A 25,882-nucleotide genomic window follows, 5' to 3' on the forward strand; every position below is an offset into this window, starting at 1 on the left:
TTAGTCTGTTTAGAAACATCGCTGAATGCTGCTACATTTCAAGTCAAAAGGAGCACATACCTTCAATGTTTCTATGACGAACAATGATTTAGCATTGTCTATGATGGTTAAAAGCCATTGACCCAGCTCTTCAGCTACACCTGCAGCAGGGACAAAGTCACAACCTAGGCGCTCATAGTGCTCGTTTTGTGTTATACGTAGTTTTGAGTTTTTGTCTTAGTTATGGAAGCTTCAGGGACATACACGGGAGGTTTGCTGCTTTTCCTGATTAGCGTGCGTCTTTCAGACCAGAACAAAATCAATTTTTTAATATTTATCTGTAATCATTTCAATGTGCTATACTATGCAGGAAGGTCAAATCAGAGCTTATCGGGCCCTCAAAGATGGGAGAGACAAACTAATAATTCTCTCTCTAAGATCACAATGCAAAGAAATAATGAACCATGCTAGGAAGGAGTGGGATATGGAGAAATGGTTTAACCTTTCCTCCTCATTGGACACTAGAGATGCACGCAGATTTTGGGCAATAGTCAGTACAGGGTCAGGAGAGCCTAGATCCGCAATAGAACCCTATATAGAGGCGGGGGTCTGGGAGCTCCATTTCAAGACCTTATATGCAGTAGCAGCAGGTCTAAAAAGTCCTTTGGTATATACACCTAGACTGGGGGAATGAGATGAGCAGGAATTCTCAGTTGAGGAGGTCTATATTGCCATAGGGAAGTTGGCCATGGGTAAGACCCCTGGCCTAGATATGCTTCCCGGTGATTTATTTAGGGATCAACTGGCGATCTGGGCCCCTTACCTATGTGCCCTTTTCAACGCAATTTTGGGAGGTATGGAGATACCGGGTACTTGGTTGGGAGCAGAGATTGTCCCAATCTTTAAGAAGGGCTGTCCTCTGCTTCCAACCAATTACAGGCCCATTAGCCTCATTGACGTCCCTCCAAAAATCTTCTCCCGACTAATCCTGGACCGTTTACAGGAGTGGATTGAGGAACATGATATCCTCAGTCCTTATCAGGCTGGATTTAGAAAGAAAACATCGACCGTGGACCAGATTTTCCATCTCATAATGTTATTCTGGAAGACCGCAACACTGGAGCATGGCAGCCTCTATATGGTCTTCGTGGACCTTCGGTCCGCGTTTGACCTAGTACCTAGGGGTAAACTGTGGGCGGTGCTTTTGGATATGGGAGTCCCAATATTGGTGGTTCTGATGAGGCTGCATGCACAAAACTATGCACAGGTTAGATGTGGGAGGGATGGGGTGCTGTCGTCCCGGTTCCCGGTTTGCAGGGGGGTCAGGCAGGGGTGCGTCCTGGCACCAACCCTTTACTGCCTCTATGTGAATGGCGTTATATCACACCTGGATGCGGTTCCTAACAACGGCGCACCCAGATTGGCAGGTAGGAGGGTGCTAGCGATAATGTTTGCCGATGACACCCTCCTGCTTTCCAAGTTCCCCATGGGGATCCAGCGAGTGCTGGACGGCTTCACAGATTTTTGCCGTTGCCGCGGACTGGAAATCAATGCTGATAAGACTAAATTTATGATTTTCAGTCCCCCGGCACTCACCCACCCAACACCGATCCTGGGTTCGGTCAGACTGGAGAGGGTACAGACTTTTCAATACCTAGGGGTGACGATCAACAAAAACCTCTCTTGGGATCCCCAACAGGTGAAATCTCAACTTAAACTCTCCCAACTAGTGGGTGGCATTCTCAAAATGTCAAATACATCTACATTCAAGCCAGTGAGCCCTGCACTGGAGATTTACAAAATCAAGGCAAGGGCATCGGCTCTTCATGGTGGGGAACTTTGGGGGTACTCTTGTAGGCCCGAAATGCCTAATGTGGAGAATAACTTTATGAGGCAGTTACTCACACTTCCCCAAAGCACATTGAGATTGGACTTAGGACTGAGTTTTATCCAGGACGAGCTATCTCTGAAACCCTTAAGGTTTTGGCGCAGGCTATGGATAACACCAGAACTGTCCAACTACAGGCTTGAATTAAAGGACGTGTTGAGCCCCGGTAGTGCAGCAAAAATCCCCTGGCTTGCATTTGTGAAAAAGGAACTGGGGAAAATGAGACTATCAAACCTCTGGTATGATCCAGAACGGGCATGCAGGGGGGTCTCAGGTAAAATGCTTGCAAAGTCCTTCATGGATTGTAAACAGAATATATGGTTGCATGACTCCAAAGCTAGCTCTCTGACAACAACCTTCTTAACACATAAACACTCTTATGCTTTCGAGGAGTTTTTGAATGTTATTTATCCAGTAGGAGCTAGGAAGCTATACATCCAATGGAGGCATGGAACACTTCCATTAAGGGCATTCACAGGCAAGTGGTCGATTCCCACGAGTAACTCTTGCCCCGGGTGCGGTGCGACTAAGGAGGATGAATTACACATGCTCTTGTTTTGCCCCTTTTACAGAAAAGCTAGAAAGTACTGCTTGGTACCCTTATGTTAGCACATGGGATTCGACAAATGTTATGTTGCAATGAGAGTCTTTAAGACTGACACATCACCGCATATAGTTTATGCACTCTCAAAGTTCCTTCTAGCTATGTTGACCAAAAGATGTTCCCTGATCACAGCGGAACCCAGGGGTGATTGTTTATTGTGATTGCATATCCTGATTGATAATCTGATTTTATGAAATGTTAATTTTATGTCCTCTGGATCTGTGTTAACTGTAATCTTTTATGACTGTCAGTGAAAACATCAGCGAAATGTTATATATTTACTGGGTGATATTTTTTTCTTTTTTTCTGACCCATTATAATAGGAGTAACAGATGGGACCAAATGATGATCCCTTTTTCGGTGCTGAGCCAGGCCAGAAGTCATCGCTGCATTTCGTTTTGTCAACTTTAGCGTGTGCATTAACTTGAAATATCTCAGAGTTAGTATGTTTTACTGACAACAAGGGCCTCTGTTTGTCTAACACTTCTGCAATGGGAAAAATATACAATAAATCTGAGATATTTAGACTGAGGGGCATTTTCACGAGAATTGTGCTGCGGACAGTGCAGCAAGTTCCCTTTCTGCACTGCCCTGAGTCACAGGGACAATGCAGGTATGTGCCATATTTATCCAAAATGGAGCATTCTTGTCCTTTACCCCTGCGCGGGAGCCGTTTCAGCAGCTTAGTGCCAATGCAGAAACTCTGGCATCATGGTGCAAGGGTGGCTGTGTTGTAGGCAGGATTGTTTTTATGCAAAAAGGAAAGAAAATAGGAGAAATAAAGATATTTGCTCTCGTTACGCTTCACCGGGAGAGGCGTATCTATTTGGTGTATACCCAGGAGTGGTAAATCTGGGAATGCATAAAAAACCATTGAATTTGCATGGGAACACCCACCCCAACACCCATGAATTGCCTCCTTTGTGCAGAGTAATGCAACACATTAATTTGCGCTGTGTTACATTACTCCATATTTTTGAAGCCAATAAAACCATGCAAAACCAGGAGAGTAGTGTGGTTTCCTCAGGGGACCGGGTTTAGGTGGGTGGCACTGGAACCCCCTTCTCAAAATTGTAAAACCCCCTCCAATGAAAAATGTTTCTCAAGAGTGTACAAGACGTCTTTTATGCTTTAATTTATCTCAAGCCCTCCCCCAACTTTCCTGGGACAAAGGGAAGAACACGGAAATACAAAAATGAGCGCCATCACATTCCAAATGTCCCCTGGTAGTCTGCAGTACCCCATGTACTGCCTCCACTCTGAATCCCTGTGTCTGGGGAACCGGTGGGGGTATCCAGAAGGAATGGCCATTCATAGTCAGTACCGGTAGGGAGAAGAGTGAGAAGCCAGTTCCTGCGCTGGCTTGAAAGAGTTTGTCTCATGCAGGGATCTGGCAGAAAGCACAGGTGCAAGGCTCCTTAACAGTCACCATTGTGGCCACAGACAGAGGCCCAACTGGGGCCAGGCACCCAGATTAAAAAAATGTCGCACTTGGGAGCACACTGTAAAAAAAACAGAAAGGCTTTTTGGGTTGCAGCGCATGGCTCTCACAGAAGAACATGTCTCAGGCAAATACACATTGCATAGTACCCAGGGGCACTAAGTTGCATATTTGACCTGGCATGGCACCAGGAACAGCAGAGGCACCAGAGTGTAAAGTGTTCAATGGTGGGGGCTCTACAAGAGCAGCTGTGAGACAACCTTCAGACCCTCAGAGCCTTACTTGAGATTTGAGGCGTTGCCCTAAGCCCTCCCATATTTGTATTAGTGATCTGTGGGAAGGTTTTTGTTTATTTGAAAGCTTTTATTAGTTGGGGTTCTTAACCTAATGGCTATGCGAAGGAGGAAGCTTTGCTGTCCAGTCCTGACGTGCTCTGAGGTATGAAAACATGCAAACCAAAATACCTGTGCACTCAGAATATTGAATATTGTCTGTATTGACAATGGGAAAGTGAACTATAAGCTTTACATGTATGTTCCTATATAGTTGTGCCATGCTCATAGGTTTTAATATTGCTGTTGTTTTGAATTATCATGATGAAGTTCTATTTTTATAATTTTGGTAACACCCTGAGAAAGCCAGCGGTGCTAAATTTTAGACAGGCATTTCTACCCCAATTAATTTGTATTTAGCATATAATTGGGGCGTATTGTGGTTATAGGTGTGGTATTCCATGACCTGATGTCATTTGGAATTACCATATGTCATTTGGAACCTTCCTATGTTTTATAGAATGTTTTGCCTTGACTTGTACTGTATTGCTGTGGAGTTGAAGCTGTTAAGACCTATCTTCCTACCTGTGGTTGTTAAGCTGTTCCTCTGAATAAATCTTCTTGGAACCTACATTTTTGTGTATTGGATTTACTACACAATTGCTGGCGACGATTGGGGATCCAGATTTCAGAAGGAAACAGCGTTCACTTCTTTTTCTGCTAGATTGGTCAAAAAAATTTTTTTTATCAACTCTAAAGAAAACCCTATTTCTTCATTACGTGAGAGACCTGCTTTTCTTAGAACGTGAAAAACCTGCTTCAATTCCGTGAAAGACCCGTTTTCTGAAAACTTGAGAAACTGGACAAATGTAAGTTTTCTTATTGACTCTCATTGACTTTTTACTAATTATTCCATTTGTTGCCTTTTCGACCGCATTCATCGAGCGGTGTGCTTCCAAGTATTATGAACTTTTAAATAATTATTGCACTTTTCCTTCATTTTTCAACGGAAGCGCTTTTCCCTGGTTGTTTATATTTAAAGGAGCTCACCTCGAGAACCTCGCTGTTCGTTTGCTTCACGAGGCATCCTTCGAGCTTCCTTCTCTTCGCCCTGTCATTGTTATTGACACAGAGTTGCATCCTGGGATACACACGTCAGTGCGCACGTCATCGCGCATTCCTGACGTTTTTGGTGGCCATATTTGTAAAGACTGGAGTATTATTTTCGCAATTGCGAGTATATTTTCAAAAGCTTACTCAAAGACTTATTCCTGCCACTACTCGCGCTTGAAAGCGATTTTAAAGGAAATAAACGCATTTATAAAGAAACAACAGCATAAATAAACAGCGACTTAAAGAGAAAAACGTCGCGTTTCAGCAAATCCAGTACTACGGTGATTTGCACACCAATGACATTAATATTTTTATTTTTCAGGTTTCATGATAATTTAATTACTTATATTGTCTGTTTTCACCTGTATTTACTAATGTCTAATATTTCTGCACCTCCTCATTTTCTTCAAGTTGCAGGTGATCCTTCTATAGAATGGGATCTTTGGTACCCCATGTTTAATGCATATGTAGAGGTATTAGAAAAAGATGGTTGTTCTGCTAAAAGAAAACTTGCTCTTTTGAGACATTGTCTAGGGGGTGCTGGAATTAAAGAATTTGACAATTTACCACCCTTAGAAGATGCTGGTGATATGGATGTTTTTGAAAAAGCTGCCAAACAAATGAAGATTCGTTTTGGTAGAAGAATAAACACGGTAATGGAAAGGTTCAAATTTTATTCTCGTGAGCAGAAATCTGATGAAACAATAGAGGATTACGTGGCAGCATTACGTTCACTTGCTTGCACCTGTGCCTTTGAAACTATATCTTACGAACAAGTCCTTAGGGATCAAATAATGATGAAGACTAAAAGCAAAAAGATCCAAGAGAGACTTTGGTTAGGGACTGAAACCACATTATCTGCAGTAGTTAACATAGCTAAAGGTATTGAACATTCAGAAATATTTGTGTCTGAAATAAGAGGGAAAAATCAGAAAACACATGTTCCTGATGTTGAAGTAGCCATTGTCAAAAATCAGCCTACTTCGGGTTTTTCTAGTAACAAAACTAATTTAAAAAAAGAATACGTAAAGAATACCTATGACAATAGGAATTTTGTCAAAAAGAACACTATACTCTGCTACAGATGTGGAAGTTCCACCCATGTGGGTAACTACAAAGGCTGTCCTGCCTGGGATAAGATTTGCATAAAGTGTAAGAAAAAAGGGCATTTTGGTAATGTATGCAGATCTGGGCAGAGAATTAACTACATATCTCCTGAAGAAGAGGAGGTTCTTAATAGTTTGAACTGTATACTTTCTGTTGATGAATGTGTTCAGCAAACATTTCCTTCTTGTACTATTCTTATGGATGGTAAACCTGTTGAAATTTTTGTTGATTCTTGTGCTTGGTACACCATTATCGGCAAGAATATTTTTGAGCAATTGTGGAATCACAGAGAATTATTAAGTCCAGACATTTACCCTGGTGGTTACACAGGACAAAGAATTGCTTTAGAAGGCTTTTTCTGGGCTAAGCTATACTTTAAGAATTGGGATATTGTAGGAAAGGTTTATGTATCCAATAAAGGTGTATCCATTCTTGGTTGGCCTCATCAACGTTGTCTAGGAATCAAGTTAGATCCTAATGCTAATCCTCCAGTCTACGTTGATGAACCTCGTTTCCAAAAGTCAATCACTGATTCCACGGTGAACTTGACACTAGATGTATCCAACAGTAGTTTCACTAAGTTAGTACTTGGGAAATTTCCTGAGATTTTTAGCGATGAATTAGGAAAGTATGCAGATTTCAAACACAAAATTATCTTAAATGATAACGCTTTGCCTGTTAGACACAGAGTAAGAAATGTTCCTTTAGCCTACAGGCCTAAATTGAAAGAAATTTTAGATGACTTAGTCAAAAGGAACATAATTGAGCCTATCGAATCCTCCCCTTGGGTTTCGCCCATTGTAATTTCTCTTAAAAACTCAGGCGAACTTCGCTTATGTGCGGATCTTCGCAGCCTCAACAAAGAAATATGGATAGACAAACACCCTTTACCAAACATACACGAGCTTATCTCTGCGCTGTCTGGTGCTACTGTGTTTTCTTCCATTGATTTAGCCAGTGCCTACCATCAGGTGGAGTTACATGAGGATTCCAGGAGGTTGACTGCATTTGTCACTCCAGAAGGTATGTTCCAATACCTGCGCATGCCTTTTGGTTTGGCAAGTGCAGCCTCTGTTTTTCAGCGTCTTATGAAAGAATTATTAATGGAATGCAACGGTGCCATAGTCTTCCAAGATGACATTTTGATTTTTGGGAAAGATTGCATTGAACATGATAAGAACTTGTTTTCTGTCTTGGAGAAAATTAAATCTAAGGGCCTCACATTAAAGTTTACTAAATGTAAATTTAGACAGGATAAGGTTGAGTACTTTGGTCATGAAATCTCGAGCAATGGTATCAAACCAAAGGTAAATCATGTTCAGAGTATTGTGAATGCATCTGCACCTCAATCTAAAGAACAACTGCTTTCTTTTTTAGGACTCACCGAATTCTATGGCATGTTTGTAAAAAATTACTCAGATATTGTACATCCTTTAAGGATTTTACTGAAAAAGAATGCAAAATTTGAATGGAAAAAAGAGCAACAAGATTCTTTCGAAATTCTTAAACACAAAATTGTTGAGGCTCCATTTTTGAAACCGTATTCCGTAGGTAAGGAATGCATCGTCTATGTTGATGCTAGCAATGTAGGTCTAGGGGCTGTATTAATGCAAAAAGACAAATCTGGTGAGTTTGTAGTGTCGTATGCCTCTAGAGCTTTACGCGATGCTGAAACAAATTACTCAACTATTGAGAGGGAGCTACTTGCCTGTACTTGGGCATCTCAGCACTTTAGGCAATTCTTGTGGGGAACTAAATTCTCTCTAAGAACTGATCACAAACCATTGATCACCATGTTATCTGCTGGTGGTGGTAGAGTGCTTACTGCTCGCTTAGCAAGGTTAGCGGCCAAGCTACAGGAATATCGTTGTGAGGTCGTGTATGTTCCAGGACGTCTGAATGTTCATGCAGACTGTATGTCACGTTTTCCTGCAACTGTAACTGTTGGTAAAAATGTTGATTGCGATGTTGCATTTTCACTTGCTGATGTCAATGTAATCTTGAGTCAAGAAGGTTCTTTCGTCTTCTCTGAGAAAGACTGGTTAGAAGCTATGATGAATGATCATGTCTTGAATCAGGTTAAGGAGTTCTTGATTAAAGGTTGGCCTGAAGAGAGGAAACTTTCCGGTGAGTTGTCATCATTCTATAAAGTTAAGGATGAATTGATGTTGTCACAGGACATTATTGTTAGATCTGATAAAATTATTCCTCCCTTGAAGTTAAGAGAGACGATTTGCAAATTGGCACACGAGGGACACATGGGAATGTCCACTACTAAAAGGAGGATTAGAGAACATTACTGGTGGCCTGGTGTCGATGCTATGGTAGATAATTGGGTCAGGAATTGCTCTCCTTGCTCTCTGAGCGACAAGTCTGTAAAGAGTGTGTCTGTTGACACGTCCCCCATTGAATATGCCAATGGTCCTTGGCGTAGACTAGCCATTGATATTATTGGACCTTTTAGCTATCAGTCTGGAAAAGAGTTGTTTGCATTAGTTCTTATTGACTACTTCTCTAAATGGCCTGAATTGAAGATCGTTGAGAGAACTTCTTCAGAGTATGATTGAATTTCTTGATGAAATTTTTGCTAGAGAAGGTCTACCAGAAGAACTTGTTTCGGACAATGGTCCACAGTTCATTAGTAAGGAATTTGAGGATTTCCTCAGCAATTGTGGTATCATACACAAAAGAACTTCAAATTACTTTCCACAGGCTAACGGCCAAGTTGAGAGGTTCAACAGGGTCATTAAGGAATCTTGCCAGTTGGCTGTGAAAAGTGGTTTGAAGTGGAAGAGAGCGCTTCAGGCGACCTTGTTGACATATCGTTTATCTCCCAATACGGTGACTGGTTTGTCTCCTTTTAAACTATTACGTGGTAGGAAACCAGGTTCTAGGCTTTTACCTTGGTGGCTAAGAAGTAATTCTTCTTACGAGGTAGATTTTAAGGAGTTGAAGGATAAAATTGGTAAGTACCAGGAAAGAATGGTTCAACATTCTGAAACGAGAAAATACAATACTTGTAGTATTAAAATTGGTGACTTTGTTCGAGTAAAGTTAGGCGGATCTTTACACAGGAGAGTATCTAAATGGTCTGATCCTGTCAAGGTCATTGAAATTTTTAGCAAAGCTGTCAGGGTGGAAGGAGGTAAAATATGGAACTTGAGGAGAATTTCTTTATGCAAGACCAGTACCACTGTTGTTCCTCCCACTCAAAAGTCTAATGTTTCTGAGAAGTTCTTTTTAGACCAAAACTCAAATGGTTTTCCTGGTACACATGAGGTATATGACAAATTAGAGAATAAATTTGTAAATAACTCTGATCTGGGGACTCATACTGACATTTCACCTAATTCTTCTGTTGATATTGATAATCCTTCTCTGAATGTTGACTGTGAAGAGACTTCCTTAAGACGTAGTGAGCGTGTAAAATGTGTTCCTTCAAAATTCAAGGATTATGTAAGATCTTAATTATCAACCAATATTTCTTATTTGGTTTTTATTTGTTTTTTTTCTCATTTTTTTTTTGTTTATTTCATTTTTTTTTATTTAAAGGGGGGAAGGTGTGTGGTATTCCATGACCTGATGTCATTTGGAATTACCATATGTCATTTGGAACCTTCCTATGTTTTATAGAATGTTTTGCCTTGACTTGTACTGTATTGCTGTGGAGTTGAAGCTGTTAAGACCTATCTTCCTACCTGTGGTTGTTAAGCTGTTCCTCTGAATAAATCTTCTTGGAACCTACATTTTTGTGTATTGGATTTACTACAATAGGGTTTAGTGCTTGATAGAGGGGTTTACTTTTAACCTACCAGCTTGCCCAAATGTATACATCATCAGAAATGTTAGGGTGATGAATGCATAATAAAGCACTGGACAGCGTCGTATTGAAGTATGCAGAGGTACTGGAGAGCAAGCCCAGAACACACTCCCTGAGTAGGCTTGGAAATGTACCCAGTAAAGGGAAGCTACAGTCATATTACTTGTGAAGGGCTCACGGTATTTGCAACTAATATCGCACTTTGTTCCACTTATACTCCAATGCTATACATCTACAGGTAAAACAAAAGACAATAGAACTGAGGATGGCCAACTTCCCCGGAAAACAGAGTGTGTTTCAGGTGGTTATGTTGAATGTGGAGCCGATGGCATAAAGGAAAAAATGGGCCTTTTCTAAGGATTTGGAAAAAATAAAGATGAGTACCTCCTGCTCCAGTTGTTTCTATAAGTATGCCCATTGTTGGTCACCCCTCCCTTCTCTCACATCTGTAACAACATAGTAGGGAGGCGCCATGTGACCAAGGTTGTGTTGGCAGTCTTGCTGATTATACATAATAGTTATATATTTAATCGATTTTCTCTTTGTTTCCTTTTTAACTGCGGCACTACCAGGGTTTCTGCATACTTCTTTTCCAAAAAATCTTCTGAAATCATTTCACTGTTATTGTGTGAGCATCATAGAACCTTTGCCTTGACATATGTTAAATGTGTCCCTCAATATAGCATTGAAGTGAATAAATTACACATTAATCTGGTACTACTCAATATATTTTTTCATCTGGTATAGACCCAAGCCTATACAATGAAACGAGAGATTGAACTTTGAGATGATTCTTTGTAGAAGAGAAAGGAAGGCTGTGTGGATATGCCTTCCTTCCTGCATGACCAATTCCTCTTAGCAACCCTTGTTTTTTTCTGATAAAACTATTGTAAGAAATTGGTTTATTGGTGGAGGGAGATAGAAGCACCACTCAGGCAACAACGACAATATTTGTGAGGGTGAACCACGAAAGTCCCTAAATTAACCCTCTGGTAACTTGGCACAAAGCAGACAAGCCTAACCTAAAAGCAATGCATAGATTATTTATGCAGCGCACAAACAATAATTAAGTAAAACACTGCAAAGATCCCTAACTAATTTAGCAAAATATTTTTATGAATTAAGTTATACTATATCCAATTAGTACAACCTAAGATATTCAATTTTAAAGGCTTAATTAAAAATAGCACCTAAATGCACAAAGTCATTTGGTAACACCAGCCCAAGGGAAAGTCAAAAGTTCAGGCTGACAACTATTGAGCATGGTTCAGATTAAGAGACCAGTTTAGTCCCACTGAAAATGTACCTTCTCAAATCTGGCACGTAGAGTTCCGTTTGCATTGGAGGAGGCTACGAGGAGCAGGCTGAGATTCATGGACAGTCATCACTGTAGTGCAAAGAGACAGTTGGGCATCATGGACAATAATTTGTGTAGCATTGCATTGGAAGTCATATTAGGCTGTCTTTGCTCTAGTATGACGTACAGGTCTTGCATTGCTGATCATCGATGGCAGTCATGGTTGACGCGATGGACAGGTCTTACCAGAGATTGGCGTTGTCATTGATCGCAGAGGGAAAAATCTTGGCACAAACGGGCCAGATTGTGGTTGCGAGGAGACCAAACTTCAGGATTGTCATCTTTTCTTTTGGAGGAGTATGCTCTGATACCAGCCAAGGGTCCATTTCCTGGGACGGCACCTCTTGGGGATGTGGGACTCACCCCAGCAGAGGCCAGCAGATTTCTGGAAGGTCCAGTGGCAATTCCAGTTGCATCAACTCAGCTGAGCAGCTGCAAGAAAGCTTTGTTTCTCCCTAAAGCCCACACAGGAGGTCATCCAAACAACCATTGGAGTGGCTCTGGTTAGGTTGGGGTAAAGGCAAGCAGGATAAGTCTTTCTTCTCAGACAGCAAGCTAGTGCTTAAAACAATAGGGCAATTCCCGGCCAGCAGGACAATCCTTCTTATGTAGGTTCCACATGCCCAGATGTGTTCTGAAAAGTGGCTCTAGAGGTCCAGTATTTATACTTGATGACAGCCTTTTGTACGTCGGGCACTCCCTGTCCTACCCCCACATTTGGCTATAGAAAGTTTTTCCTTTTTCCCTGTCAAGGATCCAGAGTGGTGGTGAATGATGAAAGGCAGAGCAGGGATGGGGTCAGATTTCTTTGTGTGTGCAGGAAACAAAACCCATTAATGATTAAGTGGAGCTGGGTACTGCCCCTCTCCAGTCATCCTGTTAGAATGGCTGATTCCCTCCACACCTACGTACCATTTGTGTTACTGTCTCAAAGCAATGCACAAATCCCAAAAGTAGAGCCATTCACAATCATGTGGCCGAGGAGACTGTCAGAAAGCACAGTTGGTTAGGACAAGACACTTTCTAGAAGTGACATTTTCAGACCTGTATCCTAAAATTCAACTTCAGCATTTTAAATTACAATTGTTTGAGTATAAACAACATATCTTTATCAGCTCCTAATCCAAATTTAGCACATATAAATTGTAATAAAGTATTCTACTGATAGCAAAAGGAGAGATTTGCCTTTCAACAGTGAAACATGACTTTAGACGTTTTACACATGTCCTACTGTTTGAATACAACGTACCATTCCCTATGAGCCTTAAGAACCTACCTTAGTGATGACTTAAAAGTATCAAAAAGGAAGGTTTAGGTCTGGCAAGAGTTTTTTTTAAAGGTCAAAATGGCAGTTTAAAGGAGCCCTACAGGCTGAACTAGCAGACCTAAATTGTGTTTAAAAGGTTACTTTAATGGGTGACTATAGGCCAGGCCCACAAGTAGTATTTAATTTACAGGCCCTAGATTAATGTAGTACCATTTGCTAGAGACTTTCACATGAATTAAACATGTCAAGTATGTGTAGTACAATTTTGCCATGTTTTAGGGAGAGAGCACAAGCACTTTAGAACTGGTTAGCAGCAGTAACATGCACGGAGTCCAAAAGCCCAAAAAAATGGGTTCAGCAAAACAGGAGTCGAGGTAACATTTGGGGGGAATACCATGCCACGGATTCCAGGTTGAACAACTATCTTATAAATATTCCCATGAAAGAGAAAGGAAAACTGCCAGGATACACCCACCTACGTCCTTGACCAACCCTAGAAAGACTGGATAGTTTTATCTATGCTCCTACTGGTCTCCTTCCATGCTCCCAACTATCTTTTCTGATAAGATACACAATCTATTCAATGTACATTTTTATTAATTTTCATTATTGTATAACCTCTGATTAACTGGTCACGGTCTTATCCCTTAAACAAAAGCATGGGATATATCCCACCCTCTTCTTTTTCATCACTATCCTTTCCTTGGCTTCCTCTTCTGACACTTTGCCCCTGGGAAATGTAATGATTTCTAAACTGTGTGGCTGTTCTAACAGTTTGGAGAAATTATGTTTTAACAGTTTAGCCCAGATTGCTGCATGATCCCACATGGACAATGTGCTTTCCTCTGTGTGATCTAGTCTGTGGCTGTTTGTGAGATTGACCACAGAACTGCAAGATCTTGTAATACCTAATGGAGTCCCTATATATAAATATTAATGTGTATCTGAGGGGTTAAGGAACCTGAGGGGACCCTATTGTTTAACCAGCAGATTTACAACCATATTTTGCACTTGTTGCAAGAAAAAGGATTCAAGGCATCCACAGTTTGCTAATACATCTTCATCACATTCCAACCCATTTCAGTTGTCAAGGGTGTCAACTCAGTGAACAGACTGCATACATCAACAGTGATGAGTACAATATACCAATTGACCTAAAGCTTGTACTTAGAATATAAACAAGAGTACTTCATGTTTCACTGATGTGACAGAGCCTTGATCGTTCTCGAGAATCTCATTCTGTAAGCATGTATGGTTGATAAGGAGTTCTGGACACACCACTGCTCAGAACTGTTTGAATGTTAAGGAGTCTATGAAGAAGTCACATAAAACATAAGACTCTTGAATGCGTGGTGTTAGAAAAAATTAGACATTAGAGAGCTTGTAAATACTTCTTTTGGATGTCCTCACTGATAATTTGTTCAGTAGATTTGCATCAGCCTCTTGCTCGCAAACATACTGTAGATTCCATGCATCATTGTGGGTAGCCAGAATTGTGAATCTAAAGAGACAAAAGGCCTGATTTTGAGTTGTAGGGTAGGTGTATTTATTTGCAAACATGACTAATATCCTGTCTGCCTCATTACAAGTGCCCTATAAGCTATGTTATAAGGCATACATGAAATTGGCCATGCTGGTGATGAAGTACCCATCTGCCAAGCTTTATAGCAGGTCCAATGTTTTGGAAAGACAGAGAAACCTAACAATCACTATGTACAGCATACTAAACAATCCTCTCGTATCTCCCAAAATAAATCCTTTTAACAGGACCAGGAACTTAAACAATGAAGGAGAAATTAGGAGAATGCTTTGGATAAGTGGTTGGTCAGGCCATGGAAATTAGGACTGTAGACAATTTAATCCAAACTAGAACCCGATAGCTGCCCAGATAGCTAGGTTTATATACCCTTATAGGTAAGCTGAAGCTGAAATTGCCTCCCAGGTACCACTGTACAAAAAGCCCTTGCTGCAGGATGTATTACTGGATGATAAAAGTTCAAGTGGGCATTGAAACAATGAACAGAAGGGCCATGCATCTGAGAAATAGCTTTTCCAAGTTCAGTTTCAGCTTGTCCCCTGAATTTCTCTGTGGCGGCAACAGCTTTCTACTTGCATACAAGGATCTGCATGTTCCAGCCACAGCAGGGAATTGTCATAGATACAAGTAGGAAACAGATCCACTGTTTAATTCCCAAGATGAAAATAGATTACACATTTACAAGACATTCTACACCCCATCACAGGAAGTAGTCACACCTATAATTGTTAGGTTGTATTCAAACAATAATGAACTTTAAACCAAAATATTTGTGTCTTTCTAAAATCAATAATGCAACTAGCAGTGTGAAATGGAGAGTGTCTGTTAGTAATTAATACATTTGTCACAGAATTGCTATAAGATTGGACTAAATAAAGCAGCAAGGTTTAGTAAAATACAGGATGTAGGACTGCCTACATTTGCACTGCGGCTTGTGCACTGCTTAGCATTACTGTTGGAATGTGGGGTATTAGTAGTGGTATATATGCATCTACCACTGGCAATAAGGCTACTAACAGGCTAGAGCTCAGTACAGGTCTCAATACATTATTCCCATGCTCAACCCTGGGTAGCTTGGCTGCAAGCAGGCAGGTGCAAATTAGGAGACAGGTATGTAAAGCATTTAAAACATCAATTCAGTAAACAAGTTAAAACACAAAAGAAACACACAATGTAGATACAAAGGAAATATGTTTAAAATTAAAATGACACCAAAACGACATAAAACCAAGGTAGGGAACCAGAGATATCATTTTTTAAATGTCTAGCACTATAAAACACTTATAGTACCACTCTGTGACATCTGGTCGGGAAAAATTTTATGCCAACAGCTATGGAGCCCTGCTTGGATATGCCACACAGTAGGCCTATGTCAGAATTTTACCCATAAAAACACTTCTGGAGCTTTTTCTGCCAGGGTCCCTCAATCCTCTTCACTAGCCAGGGTCCCTCGATGCTCTTCACCAGCCCAGATTAAGTGAGGGTTGCTTTCCAGTGAACTGCCAGGCAAACTCGCAGTTAAAGGTGCCCAGCTTGGCTCTCGCTGTTCAGTTGGTCCCCTTATGGAGCATTTTCCAAACTTGGATCAACGTTCTCCAACCTTCTCAAACTTCTTCCTGAAGTTCCTCTTGAGGGTCCAACATGCCCAAAACACAATTCAAGGGTCTGGAAGCTCTGAGATGGTCTTTGAAAGGTTAGGGCCACAATTCCCATAATGAACCTCGACAAAACCCCTACAAATCCATTGGATGCACTCCTGGTTGGGTATTCTTGGTCGTGATGATCTAGGTGAGCTCTGTTAACCTGTAGCTTGCAGGGAGTCCACTCTTTATACCTCTAGAATCATCTAAAGGGCTATAGTTCCAGATAATGCAGGAGGTGCAGTCAGTCAGAATGCAAGGCCCGATGGTTCAAATCAAGTTTCCAGCTTGGCAAGCCTTCTCCTCTTAGTTTCAAGTAGCTGAACTGAGAGGCTCTGCACCTCTCACATATGTATTCAGTGCTCTCAGGGATAAAGCACCCCTGTCCAATGAGGTGCCAGGCAACACCCGAAGGCATGACCACTTCCTCCAAAGTGGTGGCTTCATCTTCTCCCAGAAAGCACTATTCCTCTAAAATTCAGCACGGCTGAAGTCTCAGCAGAGGAGCAAGAACTAGTTAAACCAACCTCCAGTATGGCTCATTCCCTTAGCTCTCCTCCCCCTACCATCTGCAAATTCCTGCCTTAAGTCTTCCATTTGGCTGGGTCAGAGAGGCTGGGGGGTACATAGACCTGTCCTATCCCCCCTTTGAAGCTTCATGGTTTGCGACCCCTCCCTCCTGCTCTGGCAGTCCTGTGTAGCAGAGTTCTCTCTACCAGATAACCTCTGGGTGAGCCACTTATCACTTCATCAAAGCAGCCTGGCAAACCCTGTTGCGGGGTCTGTGACAGAATGTGGTCCTGATCTCTATAGTGGAGTAGCATAGCCTAGGGAGGCCCCCGGTTTGGGGGGTCAAGCCAGGACCTGTTGCGCCCTTTCCAGTGAGTAGAATGTGGATAGCCTTTCCGGGGCCACTTCTGGCCTTAGACAGTTCTCCAAATACTGCCCTATGTCGCTGCCCTCTTCACATCTGGAATCCCAATAATGCATAAATTGTTCCTTCGGGCTTTCCGTTCGCTGTCTTCTGCGTCATTTCGATTGTTCTCACTCTGTTTATCACTTTCAATAAGTTTTTGCTCATCTTAGCTACCTCCACTGGAATGTCTGCCATTGTTCGTTGTTACAAGGATGTATTTAAAGAAACCACAGGCACCTGCATTTGTGATACATTTTTTACATCAAAATATAGTACATTGCACCATTCACAGTAAACTTTTACTGGAAATAGTTTATGCAGAGCAACATAATTATGTATATTCAGGAATTTACAAGTATAACAAGATATTCCCTAAATTACGTGAATTATGTTGGTGTAATTGTAATTTTGCCTCGGCCTAAGAAAAGCTGACGATTACGACCATATGGCATTGTGCCTGCGACAAGGATAGAAATGTATCTAAGGTGCCTGAAGAATAACATAAATCTAATCCTCTTCAAAAAGCTAAAGCGGCTTTGTGTGTATGTTATGACCGAGGGCCTGATTACGAGTTTGGCTGTCAAAATGACATTGGATTCCCTGACCACCCAGGTATCTGTCGGTTGTATTACAATATTGGTGGGTTGCTGAAGGAAGGTCTGCCAGAGTCCCCCAGCCATTCGCAGACTGCCTAGATTGTGGCAGGTGGGAAAGCTGCTGCTGGAGGGCAGTATAGACAAGGGTGCCACCGTGTGGATTATGAGGTGCCTTTCGATTACGCCATGGCAGGGAGAATGCCGGGTACAAACTCACCCATTTCCTTCTTGTCCCTTCAATCTCCCACGGGCATCCCTTCATCCAGTGTCCCCCTTCACAGCAGCAGCTTTTCCCTGAAGAAAACACGCCTGTCTGTACTGAAAGCAAGGTAAGTCAGGAATGGGAAAATATTTGCACATGGTATTTTTTAACATGCATATGTTTAAATATTACATTTGTTTAGTCAAAATGAACATGCCTGCCTCAACACATATGAAAAATTATTCCCAGCCATCTGCAACACCACAGCTGGGCCAGCAGTGACATTGAAATACGGCGGGCGAGAGATGGACGACTCAATGGTTTATTTGTGACCATTGTCACTGGCGGGATCACGGGAAGACAACCAAACACGTAATCAGGCCCCAAGGCATTCATTACAAGGAAGTTGTGGGTGTTGAAAGATAGAGCCACTTGTTATGCCTCACATATGTTAAATCAGGTTCAAGATACAGGATCCATTACCAAGGCCACACCGCAGCCCTCTTCCTACTTCCTCAACCAAGGCCACACCGCAGCCCTCACCCTACTTGACCTCTCTGCAGCTTTCAACACCCTTTCCCACCACACCCTCGCAGCCAGACTATATGACGCAGGAATACAGGGAACTGACCTCGACTGGCTCTGCTCCTTCCTCGCCGGCAAAACCCATAGGATCAGACTCCAAACCCACAGAGATCAATTGTGGAGTACCACAAGGATCATCGTTCAGTCCCACACTCTTCAACATCTATATGACCCCCCTCACCACCATCATCAGACAGCATGGACTCAGCATTGTATCCTACACCGACGATACCCAGCTCATCCTCTCCCTCACAAAGGACCCCGAAACCACCAGACTCGGCTTCCAACAAGGAATGAAAGATGTCCCAACTTGGATGAGTAGCAGCTGTCAGAAACTCAACTCAAAGAAGACAGAAGTCCTTGTCCTCAGGCTCTCCCCCTCTGCATGGGACAACTCACAGTGGCCCGCTGTCCAGGGCACCTCCACCCCCACAGTCCAATCCCAAAACCCTGACCAAAAACCCTGAAATGCTCGACTCCTCCCTCACCATGACCAGGCAGATCAATGCATTTGCATACACCTGTTTCAACACCCTCCACAAGACCTTCAAGTGACCCACCCGAAGCCAGAAAGACTGTCACCCATGCGCTCATAACAAGCAGACTGGTCTACGGAAACGTCCTCTACACTGGAATCAACAAATCCCTGCTAGACAATCCCCAAACCATCCAGGACACCGTGAATAGACTCGCCCTCTGCATTCCACTACATGAGCACATCACCCAACTCCTGCAAGACCTCCACTGGCTCCCCTCTGAGAAGGGAGTAACATTTAAGCTGCTCTCACACACCTACAAATCCCTCCACAAGATCGGACCCAAATACCTCAATGAAAGAGTGTCCTTCCATGTACCCAAAATGAACCTCCACTCCACCGACCTCACCCTTGCAGAAACCTTGTGCATCTGCATAACCAGAGCGGGTGGAAGAGCCTTTTTCTTCATTGCGGCTAAAGCCTGGAATTATCTCCCAGTCAACAACAGATGATCCCCTAATCTACTGCAGGAAGAACCTCAAGAACTGGCTGACCGGAGCTGCACCCCTCTCTCAGCGCCCTGAGACTCTCACTGGCTAGTAGCATGCTTTAAACCCCCTGATTAATTGATTGATAGAGGATCGCAAGTCAAAATGTACAAGTAATTTAGAGTCTAGAGTGTAAAAAATGACCCATCAACCTTTCAAATATGGCATACAAAATACTGATGAATGTGTAGGACAATTAATTGACTTTGGTTATCAATCAATCATACCATTCTTATATAGCGCGCCTTATCATCCATGAGGGTATCCAGGTGCTGGGCTGTGGGTTGCAGTCTAAGATCCAGGTCTTGCTCTTCTATCTGAAGTCTGCCAGAGAGGGTGCTGTTCAGGCATTCCAGGACTTGGCAGCGAAGTGGGAGAAGAATTGTGGTCCAGTGCAGCAGCGGCAGGTATTCTAAGCCTGTGCGAGGGTGAGGTGGGCAGATCAGGTTTCTGGAAGTTTGGTGGAATTTCAAGGGCTGATTCATGTATGCAGGTCCTTAGTCATGAGGTGCTTTGTCTGCGTGGGTCAGGATTTTGAAGAGGCATCCTTCCTGGATGAGGAGCCAGAGAACATCTCTCAGGTGCTGGGTGATGTAGGTCATTTTGGGCATGTTGAGGATCAGTCTGGCTGCTGTGTTCTGTATCGTCTTAAGTCTTCTCATGAGTTCGCTTGTGGTGCCTAAATAAAGTGCATTGCCATAGTCCAGACGACTATTGATGAAGACCTGCATCACAGTTTTTTCTGGGATCACTGCAGAGCGTTTCTTGAGGAGGGGTCTGACCTCTGATTGCTTCCAGGCATTGGAAAAGGTGGTTGTGGTGATTGAAGTGTTGAGGATGGTGGTGAGCTGGTGGCTGATCTCATCGCTTTGGAGGTTGAAGAGTCATTTTGGGCATGGGTCAGAGAGTGCTCATTCGTGGATGGAGTTTATTAAGGAAGTAGTGTTCAGTGTGCTAGGCTGTACCTGTGTGGTGTGGTGACCACAAGGGCAGTGGTGGTTTGTGGGAATGAGGAGGCTGCAGAGTTCCTGTGAGGAGGGGATTGAGTGTTTGGTGGCTGAGGAGCAGGTGAACTCTGACAATGGCGAAAAGTTCCTTGGTCTGATTGGCGCTGGCCTAGATGTGGTTTGCTAGGGCTGCTTTTTTGGTGACTTTCAGTTGTTGGTGGTAGTTGTTGAGGGCAGACTTGAAGGTGGCTTGCTTAGTGTTGTTTCTGCTGGTGTTCCATTTTCTTTTTAGTTGTTTCCTCTGTGTTTCACTGCACTGGGTTCAGGGGTTTACCAACTGGCATGTTTGGTGGATCTGTGTGATTTTTTTGCTGGTTTTGTAGGGGCTGCACTGGTGATCCAAGTGTTGAAGTTCTCTACTGCCTGGCTATATCTGACTCTGGTACTAGACATGAAGATAAGGTCCAGCCTTTGTCCTACTCTGTGTTTGGGATCTGAGACCAGCTGTGGGAGGCCGATGTTGACCATTCATTCCAGTAGGTCAGTGGAGTTGGTGTCTGTGGGGGCATCAAGGTGGAAGTTTTCCCAAGAAGTAGAAGTGTTCTGAATTAATGGTGGGTGGGGTGATGAGTAAGTAAGTAGCTTATTTGTTGATTAATTAAAATCATTACCAACAAGTAAAGCAAGAAAAAGCAAAAACAAACAAGCATATATACATAAAACTATTAACATCCTAGGAAAGATCCACCGATTATGAGTTGATCAATGACATTTTTAACAGAATATTAAAATCTTTACATTAAAAAAATTAAAATGCATTATGCCTACTAAGGTGCCTTGTGCTAACAGCAAATAACATTTTAGCAGCATCTTACTAAAGTGACATATGTTAGCAGCAAATATTATAATTGCTAATATTTTGCAATTGTCCATTCGTAAACGGTAATAAAGTGCATTATGCTTACTAAAGTGACATATGCTCGCAAAAACACTGTTTCAGCAGCCTCTAACTAAAGTGCATTGTGTTAGCAGCAGATATTATGACAGCAATAGTAGTTAATGTAATACAACCTATGAGCTGAAATGGCTTATAGTGACAACATATTTACAGTATCAGTAGTTAGCCATTACCAATTCACACCAACAAAACAAAATGCAATTTTCTTCAATCCTTATCAACAGACTCCTCGTTTTAGTTTAAGCTACTGGTGCCCTAAACTCGTATAACATTGTTCTTCAAACAACCTTTAACCCTTATATCTAGAGCAAAGTGCATTATGCATACTAAAATAAAATCCTTACAATAAAATAAGTAATGTGAACATTGAATAAAACGTATACAAGCGAGTTTAAATGACACTGACAATGCCTTAATATAACATCCACTGTTCTAGGGCAATACTAAAGACCATATTTTAAAATTATTAAAAGAATTATTAAAAATAATTTTTAAAATTATTTTGCCATGGAATTCATTTACTTGGACAATCAATTATATGAAAAAAATCAGCAATATTGATGAACTTAACAAAGAGATGAATTAGTTTAATGTTGTCCCCACTTAAACAGGCAATAATTGCACTCCAGCATGCTCTCACTCCCAATTCATTAAAAATCGGTTTAAGGGTGGACTTCCGAGCATCTGCCAGAGCTGTGCATAAGGTTACAATATGCATTAAAGTTTCCACACTTAGCCACCGAGCCTGCAGATACTTGATGACCATTTATTCTCCCATTTTGGTATTCCATCTTTTGTCGGATATCTTCCCAACCTTAAGTGCATAAATGTATTCTTTATCAAAGGTCTTAAATGATATAACAGGCTTGGGGGGACAACCTACCAAAAGAGTTAGCTATTGTCCAAAAGTGATTTTTTTGATTCACTTCTTTCTTAAAAACTATTTTACTCCTCATTTCATCTTCTATTTTTGAACATTCATAATTGCATAAGCATTCATTTAAATATGACTGCCAATTCCTCGAATATTCACCTTCTGAAATTTCGTGCCAGCACAGCTTTGCTAAAGATTAGTCCTCTGATCGGACTAATGATAATAAGGACTTTAAAAATGCAGATTGACATGCCAGTAATTGTTTCTTCAACCCAAATTCTAATCTTATATTGGCACGACTAATGTATTTAGGAATCTTAAAAAACGCTTTGCATGTCCTAATTTCTATATCCTCTAGTACGTTCGCGTCTTTGCCCCTAAAGATGATGGAGCAATAGTCCAAGGATGAAATTAACTTTGCTCTCATCACCCTCATTAGGTGTTCATAATTAGGACATGCTAATCTGTCTCTCAATTTTCTAAAGGCAAAGGTGAGAGAGGAACCCCTGGCTTCAATATAGTTAAAATGCTGCCTAAATATGAATCCATCATCGAAAGTAATGCCCAGGTATTTATATGTTTTAAAATTTTCAATTACCAGTCCATTGATATTCCATTCTTTTATTCTCAATTTGCCTTTTCCCATAGTCATTATTTTTGTCTTTTTTGTATAAATTGTTAACCCATTTTGTGTGACATAAGAGTTAAATGAGTCGATTAACCTTTTCAACCCTATAACTGTTTGGCTCAATAAAATGGTATCATCTGCATATTGCAGATATTTAATCTCTTTACCATAAATCGAAGGCGAGTGCTAGTTAACATTTTTAAAATGGGCTGGGAGATCGGCCATAAAAAAATTAAAAAGGCAAGGAGCCAAAACACAGACTTGTTTCAATCCGACATTTGTAGCCAAACGAGGGTCGTATATTTACCCTCACCAATTTTGACCTGTACCCAAGTGTCAGAATACAGTAATATATTCATTTTTAATAGTGTTTCTGATATTCCCTACTTCCTTAACTTCCACCAAAGAATATTTCGAGGCACAGAATCAAAGACGGCTTTTAAGTCTATGAAGCGCACATACAATCTTTCCTTCCTAGTTTTAGCTCTTTCACCCAATAGTGTTAATAAGATCAAGTTGGTATGAGTTGATTCTCCCTTTCTAAAACCAGTTTGAAAGTTAGGAATCAGCTCCTCTTTTATGGCCCATGCCTCTAAATCTTCCAGCAGGCAACTAGCAAAGATCTTTGCATCTACATCTGTAAGTGTGATTAAGCGATAATTAGCCGGATTATCCTGGGGGCCACATATGTATATTGGTTGAATGATACTTCCGTGCCATGATAACGGGATAAGGCCTTATTGGAGTACCTCATTAAACAGGAGCATTAATAGCTCCGGACAATTGCTTAATTTAGCTTTAAATATGGCATTCGGAATACCATTTGGATCAGGCGCTCCATTGGATCTGATCTTATTTACCGCTTTTTTTACTGTATCGAACGACCAGGGCACAATATCCACATTACATTGAAGATGAATACTATCCTGCCTCCCTCCATTTTCTGTATTATACCTACTGGTAGGACCATTATTATTATCCTTGTCATATAGTGGGTCTTGTGTCTCAATTTTTAAATTAAAAAAGTTCACCCAACTTGCTTCATCTACATTAGCACTGTTGCTTCTATTATTACTGTTCTCAAGGTTATTGATTATGCTCCAAAATAACCGCAGATCTTTGGATTTACAAGCATAATGTATCTTAGCCCATGTTGACTCATAATACGCTTGCTTTGCCCTCCAAATTTCCTTCTTATAACCCTGTTTTAATTCTTTAATTTTAAGAGATATAATAAAAAACAATAGCTTATTTTTATTCCTTACAGTAATCTTATTGGTTTGTTAAGCCTTCCTTTTGAATATAGTAATTGTGAAGAATACCACCCTGGTTTCTTAGGATTCAGTGTTATACTCCTGGGCGACTTATCACTAGCAAATTTAACCAGCAGTTTGTCACATAAATGTGACCATAATTCAACCATAGTTATCCCTTCACCATAAGCAGACTGCACATCTTGTATTAAACAGACAAGGATTCCCAAAATGCTTTCCTCAGTTTGTTCATTTCATATTAACCTTTTTAAGTTAAAAGCTGTAGGCGCTGTTTTCAGGATTCTAGTTTCTGGCAGGTAGTCAAAAGCTAAATCAAAGAGAACTACTTGAGGATTGTGGTCACTTTCAATCCTCGGTACTATCTGATAGCTTCTTACTAAATTATATAATTTTTCAGACATTATTGTGTAGTCTATTACAGAAAGACTACCTGCTTTAATAAAAGTCGGGATATTTTCCGAGTCATGCATAATCTTTAGATGGTATTTTTTAAACTCACAATCTGTCCATTGAGCTAAACATTTTAAATCAGTTGACTGTTTTTTAGAAGCAACAAAATGCATTTTTAAATCACCTGAAATAATAAATACCGAGTCTAAGTGATCAAAATATAACGTTTTTACCATTCCCGTTAACTGAGTGATTTGTGTGGATCTAACCTTCTTTTTGCAACTTAAATAAACATTTAAAAGAATAATAGAATGACCAGCTATTAATTTAATGCACTGCAGCCATTTTACCTAGAGATCAATTTCAAAGTGTTCTACCTTAAGGTTCAAAGAAACATGTATAGATAGACCACCACAAGGGTGACCCAGATAGACTTCATGTGTTGCAACATTACAGTATTCAAAATAACCAATAAGAGGTTCACTACACGTGTTCCAGGTTTCTTGAAAAATTAATATACTAAAAGCCTTCAGGAAATGTATTACATTTGGATCCTCAATTAACGATTTTAGACCATTAGTGTTCCAAGAACAAAGTTTCAGAGTTTTTGAAACTTCTTCAGATAAAGATCGGCATCAAGCCTTCTTTCCAGGATTTACATTTGTTAATATTCCTGGGAACCAGCTCAAATCGTCTACGAATTCCGGGACTTTCTTTAGCGCCTCACATGTTCGAAAACAAGACTGACTACTTCTAATCTTAATATCCATAAAATAAATTAAATTCCGTAGATGGACCTGACACCCCTTTTTGTACTCTAACCTGTGTTGGCCTAACTATTTTTTTATCATCCTTTTTTTGAGTCAGTGTATCAGGTGACTTATTTGGGATCAGCAAGGTTGGATAGTGCGGTCCTTGAGGTCTCCAAACTTTAATACCCCACTTCTCAAATGTTATGCCGTTTGCCATTATTTTATCAACAATTTCAGTGTTTTTAGCCAGGTTGTAATTGTTGTCTCCCTGTCAAGGTTATCCCCTTCTTTCCTAAACTCTGCAGCTTCCAGATCCTCGATTACCACATCTTTAAGGTCTGTAATGGCATGTAACAGTTTCAAGATGTTACCACGATTTAGAATATCATGGGGACCTCTTGTTATATATTGGGGACCGAAGGTTACTCTCCTCTTATCGAACAGCAAGTTTGGAGGCTCTATATCCTCTTTATCTACATTGACTGTTGGACACCTATTCTCAATACAGGGCACCAGAACAAAATCTGTCAAGGGATTAGCTTCTTTAACTTTCTTTATTATTTGATCTTGTGTACCCAAATGGGCCGCCTGATTGGTCCTATTACAACCTTGCTGATGAATGGAAATCTGGACTCCTTGTTCGACCGCTACATCATTAATGGGTTTCAAGCATAATTCATACCACTGATCATTTTTACTACTACTACCTAA

The 25,882-nt window shown here is 41.1% G+C and overlaps 1 protein-coding gene across 2 annotated transcripts in view; it reads right to left on the minus strand.

Moving 5' to 3' along the window:
* Positions 1–25,882, minus strand: part of LOC147701133 (sialic acid-binding Ig-like lectin 13) — a 559,755-nt gene that overhangs the window by 469,788 nt on the left and 64,085 nt on the right. Inside the window, exon 1 of one of the 2 annotated variants that reach the window (XM_086929904.1) lies at positions 17,755–17,847. The exons of the other annotated variant lie outside the window; for it this stretch is intronic. The gene's annotated coding sequence lies outside the window, so the exon portion shown is untranslated. Of the gene's footprint in view, positions 1–17,754; positions 17,848–25,882 lie in introns of those variants that run through there. 2 annotated transcript variants of the gene reach the window in all.

The sequence above is a fragment of the Lissotriton vulgaris genome, chromosome 7 (genome assembly GCF_964263255.1).
Source record: "Lissotriton vulgaris chromosome 7, aLisVul1.2, whole genome shotgun sequence".
Taxonomy (NCBI): domain Eukaryota; kingdom Metazoa; phylum Chordata; class Amphibia; order Caudata; family Salamandridae; genus Lissotriton; species Lissotriton vulgaris.